Here is an 11473-nt window from a genome sequence, read left to right as displayed (position 1 = left end):
AGTTCTTATATACGAGGAACGTATTTAATAAATACTCGCACTTAAAGAAGAAAAACTTTGCACCGAAAACCAATCACTTAATAATGCAATGTCGGCATTACTTACGCAGTATTCTGAAGTCGTTCCGAATCCCATTTCGCTGTAATCTCTCCTACAAGATATGGGACATCACATGCAACATCTGAAAGGGAAAAGTGGTGCCCTAACCACAAAGCGAGAACTGCATTGGTTGCATAGTAGCTCTCAGTTCCCTGCGTTAGCAGATAAGAACGGAATTTATAAGATTACAGTGTGCAAAAGTTCACACATGGTAGTTGATGTTGTTACAAGATTGAAAAAACTCGAGGCGGGTTATTGATCACCGAATGTGCTTACTCGGGCAAAGGATTTTTATGCTCCTCCTGCTGGGTTCCCTAATGTTGGCGAGGTTATGGATGAAACAATAAAATATACTGATGGACCAGCAGAGAGCGAAGTTGATTTTAATGGATGGACATGTTAGCTGCTCTATCAACTGCATATAACTACGTGGGTCAAATCCATTATTTATCAATTATTTGAATGAATTTCGCGCTAACTTTCGTCAGTTAAGTCGTAGGCTAATTAATGCATTGGTATGCTCGACCAATTGCATGCCGCGAAACTCCGTTGTCGCCGATGTAGCAAAATCTAAATAAAATATATATAAAAAAATATAAACATGTCCATCGATAGTTCTAAAATTACAGCTACTTTACCTCTGATCCTTAGTGATTTTTGTAAACTGTCGTTGGCGATTTTGTTCAACCAATTATGCGTATTTGTAAGTTTGTTTCGCCGATTTTGTAAAGTTCGTTAAAACATACAAGTGAATAAGATTGCATTGTGAAACACAGTTAACAAGCATATGTAATATTTCCGTTGTTAATTGTATATTGTTAATTTGTAATTTGTTAGCGTTGTGAAACATGCCCCCATTTACCTTTAGAGGTAATATCTACATTAATATTTAGTTAAAATTTAAAGAAATTTTAAACGAATGGAAGCTGCATTTTAATTCACCCCAAATTACTATGTTCCCTTTCAGATTATCAGCTGTTGTTGTTGTTGTCGTTGTTGTATTGTAAGTTCTCACTTATTGTTAGCTAGCCGTACCCGTTCGCTCCGCTCCACCTGTTAGAAATAAATATAAAGTAATTACATAATTAAAATAGGACGACTGATCCATGGAACAACTTTTACAACAGCGCAAGATAATCTGCTTCGCATATTACCCAATTTTTTTTTAGCACTGCATTTATTGCATATATATTTTATGTATTTTAACACGATTCAATTGAGCATAGTTAAAATATGAATTATTAAAATAATGGATTGCCAAGCTAAAGTACTATTACTGCATACTAAATCAATACACTCTCGTTGTTCGTTAATTCTCTGAGATTAAAATGCGTGTACATAAATATTATTTTAAGAAATACAGAAAACGAATGTACAAAATAGCCTATCAAATTTTCTGTGCATAAGAAGCTATTTTAATCTTACCTGTCCTCGATTTACTCAGACGTTACTGTAATAACATTATAGCATTATGTCCATCTAGAGAAACTACAGTTTCCAATGGTGAAATAATAACTAATTATACAAATCAGTTAATTTACGAGCTTGTGATATTACTTCATACAAACACAGAAACATTCCCTGTAGGCTATGTTTAATAGCTTTCGATTGTTTGTTGATGTCCAAGGCCCCTGTTTCGATTGTTGTTGTCCAAGGCCCCTTATAGACGAAGTCATTTGTTCTTAATTCATTGCACCGTCTTAGATAGCGTTATTTTAATTTTAAAACTCATTTATCTCATTAAATATCAGTCCTATCAAAATGTTGTAAAAAAATAAAACTTAACGGAAATCATTTTTAAAGGAACATCTGTTATGTAACATTTTTTCTCAAATATCAATAATAAGCGAGATATTTCGATTTATTTAATTAAGGCCCCCTTATAACCCCCCTTTTAAATAAAGTATTTCGAATGCCATATAGCCTAAAATCTAAGTTACAACAAACTTAATTTATATTCCAGTTTTCATATAAATCGGTTCAGCCATTATCGCGTGAAAAGGTAACAAACATACAGACAGACATACAAACAAAATTTTCAAAAATGCGATTTTCGGTTTCAGGGTGGTTAATTATATATGTTAGGACCAATTACTTTTGGAAAATCGAAACTTACCAGAAAAATTTCGGCTACAGATTTATTATTAGTATAGATAGTACGAGATACGACCGCAATTTTGTACGACTAGTGTAATGAAGGAATGCAAAAAATTATTTTGGAACTTTGCAATGTTAGTCTATCATTAAAATAAAATTAAATCTTAATTCGTCCCTTTTGCAGGAGTCTTCTTCATCCAGTATGTTGTTGGCTGATATGGAGGAGGAGGGGGGGGGGGACATGCTCTAAAGGGATAAAATTTGCTTAGCAAATCGATATGGTGACTAACGCTTGCAATGCGTCATAGCTATAATTGTACTGCGCGGTAATTTCAGAGTAATAAGAGTTCAGTTCAGGGATCTGCTAATTTCTTCATATTGTGTTCGGCAATGGAATAGTACCGCAGTAGCATTAAGAGGTTTTTATAATTTGAACTGATATGTGCAGGTATATTGACCCCCCCCCTCCCACCGCTGGCCGACGCGGACTGCAATGACAACAGTAAGCCACACGTCATACGTAAGCCTTTCTTCTTCTTCTTCTTCTTTGCTCGCCTGGCAAATACAGTCTTGGATTTCACATATTCAATTTTTCACAGTCCCAACTCCCTTGCATGGACGTGTTTTCACGTACCTTTAAAGTTTCTCCTCTCATTCATTCAGTCTATTCGCAAGCCTGAGGGTTTTCCGTGGTTTTCCCTAAGGAGCTAAGACAAATGTAGGGATGAGCCCAGAAAGAAAAGGGCATTCACTTCCTTAGACCCTGGTAACTGCTCTTTCTAGAGGAAGGAGGAGGAGAAAGAAACCCCCCCACCCCCACCGACGTGGACTGCAATGACAACAGTAAGCAACACGTTATATGTAAAGCCTATTATTATTATTATTATTATTATTATTATTATTATTATTATTATTATTATTATTATTATTATTATTATTATTTACAATGGGACTAAAGGTGGTGTAGATACACTATGTCAAATGTGCCACAATCTTTCCTGCAATAGAAAGACGAGGCGCTGGCCACTAGCAATATTTTACAACATGCTAAATATTGCAAGTATAAATTCATGGATAATTTATAGTTAGAAGAACTCAGAAAACAATATCAAGAAAACAATTCATTTTCCAATTGTGTGAAGAGCTGACAAAACCGTGGATGCAGCACCGCTTTGCACGTCCTACTTTACACCGATCTCTGCGGGCAACAATTGAAGAACATCTGAACATTGCTGTGCAACAACAATGCCAGGTAATGCAGCCAGATGGTGAACGTACTGTTTGCTATAAATGTCCTGCAAAGAAGAGGAGAATGATGACAACATTTTGTGGACTTTGCAAAAAGGGGTTCTGCAGAGAACATCGCGCTGTTGTTTGCACTAATTGTAAATAGGACAATAACATGAACGTAAAGACTTTATGACAAACTTAAAATTAAATGAACACTAATGGCTACGAAATGTGTAAAAGTTGTTAAATGTGTGATATTGAGTTGATTTCAGTTAATTAAAATGTGAGTAGTAAAAATTACGAATGCTTACCTTTAACATGAGTACAGTGATGATTACCTGTCTAGGGTTAAGTAGTCGCGTGGTGAGTTTAGGAATTCCCAGACCACCTCTAAGATTGTTTAAAATAAAGGTATTGTAATCGTACGTTTCTGTCTTTTGTCAATAGTAACGTTGACCTTTCTTTTTCGAGAAAACAAAATCTGTTGTACAGTTAAAGGTACTGAAATAGTAAGAAATTTTCTGAAATCCCCACGCGTTTGCAAGTGTAAGTCTCTGTTGTAACCTGTTGATTTACGAGAGACTGTGTGTGCTTTCGTACAGTGTTTCTAAAATGTGCAGTAACGAGTCAGAAATCATTGGAATGTAGTGTAGGTGTGTTTGTTATAACCGGGAATCAATCCGCAGTACTTGACCAATCAACTACGGGAAATATCAGAAAAATTGGCAGGAGTTAGCAAGAAAAACAAAGGTAAAATATCACGTGAACGAGCACCGATACCGAGCACTATGTACAATATACCCTAGAGAAAAAGACAAGAAAACAAAAGTCAACCGCTGCAAGTGTTACGAAGTGGTGTGTGAAACATATAATGAAGAATGTCTGCGGGAAGCGCATCTAGTGAGATAAAGGGTGAAATGGAGGATTCTGCTAAAAATAAAGAAAGGAAGAAAAATGTTTACAGTTAATACAAGTATTGTTTTCTCTTGTGGGTTTATGTTTAGTATAATAGATGTGTGTGTGTGTGTGTGTGTGTGTGTGTGTGTGTGTGTGTGAAAAAAGTGAAAAAAATAACAGGTCTGTAATAATAATAGTTAATAATTCTGTAGTTCACTGCAAAAACTGTATAGCCATAAAAGGACAGATGATAATAACGTTGTTATCTTATTCTTGCTGCTGTGTAAGCCTAAGTCCACGTGAGGGATAGAAGAGACATGACAACATATAGCATTACAATTTGTTTAATGTGTATAAATTTCTTTAATACTGATTTTTCTCAGAACAAGCTGTGTGAGGGTTAAAGAGTTCTTGCACTGAAGCTCAGAATTATTATTATTATTATTATTATTATTATTATTATTATTATTATTATTATTATTATTATTATTATTATTATTGTGTGAAGAGTTGTATCGGAAGTGCTTTATAGACTAAATTAATAATTTCTATCTTAACTGAAATATTTACATTATATTTCACACAGTATAGTTACAGGTAGCATAAATTCAGATAATGGTTTTTATATGGGAATCTACTTCTTGTGTTTAGAGGCTACATTTATACAGAGTTAATAATTTCTCCCCTATGTAACATATTTCCATGAAATTTTATACGCATCTATGCAAAAACGAATTATGCTCGTGTAATTAGGGAATTAGGGAAAAATTAGTTTTTCTGATAATTTTTAATGTTTTAATAGAAATTATGCTCCTAAAAGATGACTAGCCTGCCATATTTTTCGCAGTTGGTAACAAAATGCTAGATTCATGGATATACTCCATAATTTAGTTGTTCATTATATGTTCAAGAAGTGTTGAATTTTTCTTGGAGAAATTAAGCTCCTTCATCCAGACTCTGAAAAGTGGCTGCTGTCGAATTCGTAAAGCGCCACCAAGAGATGAATATAACATCTAAGTTTGCAGGATGTAGCAGCTAAATTTTAAGCCGTATAGAGTTTAATATTTGATTAATGTGTGGGTAGAAGAATTGAAAGTTAACTCAGGTTTACTTGTAATGCACAGCCTGTTAAATATGTCGTAAAAAAAAAAAAAAAAAAAAAAACTAGTTGCACAAATCTCAGTAAACGTGCCAATTAAATGAATGCTAACGTATTATAGATTGCTTTTCGCGTATTAAATGAAAGTACACATCTTGTCCTATGACCTCCATAAGGGAAGGTTTAACAGTATAAAACAGCCACTGACCCCACGAACAAAAATCAACTGAAGAGCGTGACTTTAAAAAAAAAACTCATGTTTTGTCCCACCTCTTACTGATATTGATGTTTTGTATGCTGTTGTGCACAATGCCTAGCTTTTGTTTAAGCCTAGATATTACTTAAACTTCGGTTATGATGAAGTTGATTTTCTTACATAGTTTTGCGTTCTGGACAACTGTGCGCCGGCATCTCTCGGAACATCCGAGATCAGGTCCCTATCCCCTCCACCGCAAAGTCAAATAGCGTCTGTCACTTGATTTTGAATATTAAACAAACATACCATCACGGCATTTCCGTTATGGCATCTGGTGTCATCAATAAGCTACAAATAAAGGAAAGAAAGAAAGAAAGAAAGAAAGAAAGAAAGAAAGAAAGAAAGAAAGAAAGTAGCACAGTCACTGTCCTGAACAAGGTACGCAAGTATTATTTTAATTAATGCGTATCGCCTACCAGCCGCCGAAACTATTCGACAGGAGAGTGAATATCCTACACGGTCCTGTAAAAATGTTCTGAATACACTAAATGACGTGTAATTTTTTTTCTATTATTAGGACAATTGAACGTGTCATTGCTCCTGCGGGTTGCTTTGTTTCACACCACAGAGAATTCAGGTTCTCAACCCCCCGGGATTCTAGAGATAAGAGAGCGATGAGGTTAAAGGAGTAGGCGTTTGTTCGTGTTTTTGTTTTTACTTTAGAAAAATTGCGAAACGTGACGCAATAGCGATAAGTTTTATGAACAAGTTTGCTGAATCGACCAATTGAAGGTAATTTATATTTTGCTAAAGAAGAGAGGAGATTAATGAAATCAGTTATTGTAATAATCGTAGTAGATTGAAGGAATTGTTTGTATTCAAACTCCTTTTTGAAATAAGCTGCTCGGATGCTTATCAGGGTGACGGTTATAAATGTTATCGTAATACCCACCCGAGGTCACAAAGGTCACAGTCTTCCGCTTGTCCTTTCCTAAGCAGACCACGTCTGTACTATCGAAAATAATGAGTCACAGTTATAGTTTCGTGAAAGTAAAAAATGTTAGATAGGAGACAAGTAGCTACTCTTATACAATCATAATCACATTTTGTATCCAATATAGTATAAACGAGCTACATGTAAGTACTGTGTAAAGTTTCATTAAAACAATATATTATATATGAGACAAGTCACTAATTTTTGTCAAAACGCATCGTCTATAAAGGGGTAGTTTCTCCTCTTATACAGTAGTGACTATAGTGCGAAGTTTCATGGAAATATGTCACATTTTTAGTCCAGCTAGATTTGCTTTCTGGACCACTTTGAGCCTTGGCGCTTGTGATCGGTCGGACGGAGGATCACTCGTCCCGGCGGCGTTAACCCTTAATTTGGTAAATATATATAATGTGCAATATTATAGAACTGTGAAATTTTTTTTTAATTTTCCTAAGAAACTTTGTTATCCATCGTTCTATTAAAAAATTGTTTATTAACCTATAGGATACATTGCGATATTTGTCAAACAGGCTGTGGGAAAATGCTGATACGGTGAGGAATGGAAAGGGAGAAACCATTTATATTATTGAGGTGACCTTGAACTGAGGGTAGTAGGAACGAGACCTGGAGTACGGTACAACCGGCTCTTCCGAGAAATAACTAGTGGCCCTGAAAAGGGCCTTTTTGCGGGCAGGAGTACCTTTGTTAATTCAAGCCCTCTCGCCGCGGATGCGCCTAGCCAGCTGAATATCCTTGGGCATAATGGTCACGCGCTTGGCGTGGATGGCGCAAAGGTTGGTATCCTCGAAGAGACCGACGAGGTATGCCTCGCTTGCCTCCTGCAAGGCCATTACGGCTGAGCTCTGGAAACGGAGGTCGGTTTTGAAATCCTGAGCGATTTCACGCACCAAGCGCTGGAAAGGCAGCTTGCGGATGAGGAGCTCGGTGCTCTTCTGGTAACGACGGATCTCGCGAAGAGCAACTGTACCAGGGCGGTATCGATGGGGTTTCTTCACGCCTCCAGTAGCCGGTGCGCTCTTCCTAGCGGCCTTCGTTGCCAGCTGCTTTCGTGGAGCCTTGCCTCCCGTGGACTTACGCGCAGTTTGCTTCGTACGTGCCATCGCTTACTCCTTAGTCCTCGCAACCCAAGTTGACGCAATACAGTCGCCCCCGCTGCCCCCAAGAGGGGTATTTATGTCTTCGCCCGTTGAGAAGCCACGCCCCTTCCGTAATGTGATTGGTCCGCGGGTTTTAGTATATAAACCAAAAAATGACCCGCCGTCGAGATCACTTTTAACCTTCGTCACACGAGCAACATGACTGGACGCGGCAAGGGAGGCAAGGGTCTTGGCAAAGGTGGAGCGAAGCGCCACAGGAAGGTTCTCCGAGATAATATTCAGGGCATCACGAAGCCGGCCATTCGTCGTCTCGCCCGACGTGGAGGCGTAAAGCGTATCTCCGGCCTCATCTACGAGGAGACGAGAGGTGTTCTCAAGGTCTTTCTGGAGAACGTAATCCGTGACGCTGTAACATACACCGAGCACGCGAAGCGGAAGACAGTCACGGCCATGGACGTGGTATACGCCTTGAAGAGGCAGGGGAGGACTCTCTACGGGTTCGGCGGTTAGACTGCCTACACACGTCTGCTGCCGAATCCGTCGGCAAAACGGCCCTTTTCAGGGCCATAAAATCCGTCTAAAAAGGGCAGTAGTTGTCGAGATTAATTTAATTCACCTTTACTGTGTGACCACTAGCTCAACAGGCCAGTGCGGAAAACAGAACTTATTTCGTAGGGGCACTTCAGTATCAGCAAAAGACGTTGTAAGAAATGCCTCTCCGTTTTTCAAATGGGTCTGACCCCAACGCTTGGTATATCAAGTGGAAAGACCGGATTCCTCTGTGAAGCCTTGCTCCTCGGATTATGTTACCTGTTACTGTAAACTTCTGTAAGTCAATAATCACTGTCCGAAGAATTGGTGGGTAATATGACAACGCAGGTAGGCAATGCTCACCAGACCGTAACAAGGAACCGAGGGGATTGACACATACTGAACATCACATCACCACGTTTTTGCAATGCCAACTTTTAGGTCATAGGAATCCAGTGTGGTAAACACTGGGGAGAAGAGGTACACATCGCATGTCAGAACACAGGACTTCGTCCTGTCAGACAACTTCCACGTATAGCTTGCGTCATTTCGGTTCGAACGAAACGACAGAGAGAGGGGAAATTCGAACGCAAATTGTCAAAGCCTTCGATTCCTACGAGAAGGTCATGTCATCATCTCAGTATTGGGGTTCCTGCGCGTGCGGCCAATATGTGCACCAACAAACAAACGCATTAGGAACTCTATTATAACGCCGTAAGTTGTTCACCAGTTATCGATTTCTTATTCAAAATTAGTTTCATTCGTAGTATGTAGTAAAGTAAACTAGTATATTCAAACGTATATGTCTAAAACCACGATGGGCACCAAAGAAGGGGACTTGTGATTATTTTCACGATAATCTCCATTACTCTAATATGATAGAAATATATTACATAAATTTCGAAGCCAACTATGTACTTTGGCATCATCATCTAATTTAATTCGTATTGTGTTAAATTATATAATAATAATGAAACCTTTCTATATGCATCAGTATAATGTGTTATCACACAATAGCCTAGTAAATGTACAACGGTTTCAAGTACTTCAGTGCGAACCTGGGACAACGACATCGTTCAGAGCACAAAATTACAGAATGATGATATTAAATCAGCCCACCGGTATAGAGAGAGAGAGAAAGTTGACACGCGTAATGAAATTACATTACGAAGCCGTGAGAGAGGATTAACAATACTGGCTATTTCTGACTTTTGTGAGGTTAGTGGGGCCCTTAAAAGGGCCGTTTTACGGAGAAGGGGCTTAAGCCTTCTTCTCGGTTTTCTTCGGGAGGAGAACCGCCTGGATGTTGGGCAACACACCACCCTGGGCGATGGTGACGCCGGACAGGAGTTTGTTCAGCTCCTCGTCGTTGCGAATGGCGAGCTGTAAGTGACGAGGAATGATCCTAGTCTTCTTGTTGTCACGAGCTGCGTTGCCAGCCAACTCGAGAACTTCGGCCGCCAGGTACTCCATCACCGCGGCCAGGTAGACTGGCGCACCGGCACCAACTCGCTCTGCGTAATTGCCCTTACGCAAAAGACGGTGGATACGGCCTACCGGGAACTGCAACCCAGCACGGCTGGATCGAGACTTTGACTTTCCCTTCACCTTGCCTCCCTTTCCACGACCCGACATGATGCTACTCCTACTTGCAGCTGTTTAACTACAAGAACGACGCCTCGCCCACGGTAACCTTCACTTTTACGCCAACGTCAATAATCGACAGCGGACCAATCGTAAAGTCACAAACGTTTGCGCTGTTTCTATTGGCTCGCACTGGGAAGGCAGTACGGCATTGTCCCTGCGACTTAAATATTTTTCTCCCTCCGGGCTCATCATCAGACGAGCACCATGCCCCCCAAAGCTTCCGGAAAGGCTGCCAAGAAGGCCGGCAAGGCCCAGAAGAATATTTCGAAGGGCGATAAGAAGAAGAAGCGCAAGAGGAAGGAGAGCTACGCCATTTACATCTACAAGGTTCTGAAACAAGTTCACCCAGACACGGGAATCAGTTCAAAGGCTATGAGCATCATGAACAGCTTCGTTAACGACATCTTCGAGCGCATCGCCGCGGAAGCTTCGCGGCTCGCGCATTACAACAAGCGGTCGACCATCACCAGTCGGGAGATCCAGACAGCCGTCCGTCTCCTGCTACCCGGTGAGCTGGCCAAGCACGCCGTCAGTGAAGGGACCAAGGCCGTCACAAAATACACTAGTTCCAAGTAAGCGGGAGTGCTTGCTAGGGAATCAGCAACCGGCCCTTTTAAGGGCCACAAGTTATTCATAACAGAGTAGATGAATGAAGAACAACAGCGGTTCCCACCGAGTGAAAATTTAAATAATCACCCCGATAACACTTCTAGGATAGATAATACATTATAGGCAGTCCATGGGAGACTTGGATCCACGAGGCAAATTCGTTTCCTTAATAGTTTCGTACGACTTATATGAGAGCGCGGTGTCATTCCTACTCACTTGGCAGCATTAATTGTTGAGGGAAAACAACTTAGAAGGTAACTTGTCGACCGCGGGCATAATCCTTCCGCAGGCCACTACTGAGAATCTGTGGACATACGGGTAATCTATCTTTATTGAAACTCGGGTTCATAACATACGACTGATACTTTATATATCTGTCACGTAATCCATCAAGAGACAAATGTCCCCCCCCCCCTAGTCAGTAGCGAGCTTCAGTCCATTCGTAGTAGCCGCCGGTGCAAGAAGTGAATTGAAGTTTGTGTGAAGTTCCGTAGTATGGCATGAAAATGATGTCGAAAATCCGACTACAGTTCCACAACCATGTGGTTGAAAGGAGGCTCCGCTGTTGAACAACAATCCACCTGTGGCTTAACTTAGAATGCCGACTAGCTGTTTTATTAATCCCGTGTCAATCCAGCAGTGTGTGACGTTGAAACGTAACCAAACTGCCGTTGATAGATAGATTTATCATCTATCCCAATGACATCCAACGAGCTTGGTAATTTAGGTACAGAGTCTAAGCAGGCAGTTTACGTGTGTGTGTGAGCGAGTGCAGGTTTTATCGAGTGCACCCCAATCCCATCGTCCTCAAGTGCCTACAGATTACGCAGTTTCATCGGCAACGGCCATACCATGTTGAAAATACCGGTTCTCGTCCGATCACCGAAGTCAAGCAACATTGGGCGTGGTCAGTACTTGGATGGGTGACCGCTTGGGAACACCACGTGCCGTTGGCG

General features: G+C 40.2%; 1 non-coding gene across 1 annotated transcript; it reads left to right on the top strand.

Annotated features, from left to right (window-relative positions):
• Positions 1-11354: 11354 nt before the first annotated feature.
• On the top strand, positions 11355-11473 carry LOC138693939 (5S ribosomal RNA). Its single transcript, XR_011330623.1, has one exon. It is a non-coding gene; the product is annotated as a 5S ribosomal RNA (ribosomal RNA).

This window comes from Periplaneta americana, unplaced genomic scaffold (genome assembly GCF_040183065.1).
Source record: "Periplaneta americana isolate PAMFEO1 unplaced genomic scaffold, P.americana_PAMFEO1_priV1 scaffold_24, whole genome shotgun sequence".
NCBI classification, from domain to species: Eukaryota; Metazoa; Arthropoda; class Insecta; order Blattodea; family Blattidae; genus Periplaneta; species Periplaneta americana.
This window is presented reverse-complemented; position numbering and strand designations above follow the sequence as displayed.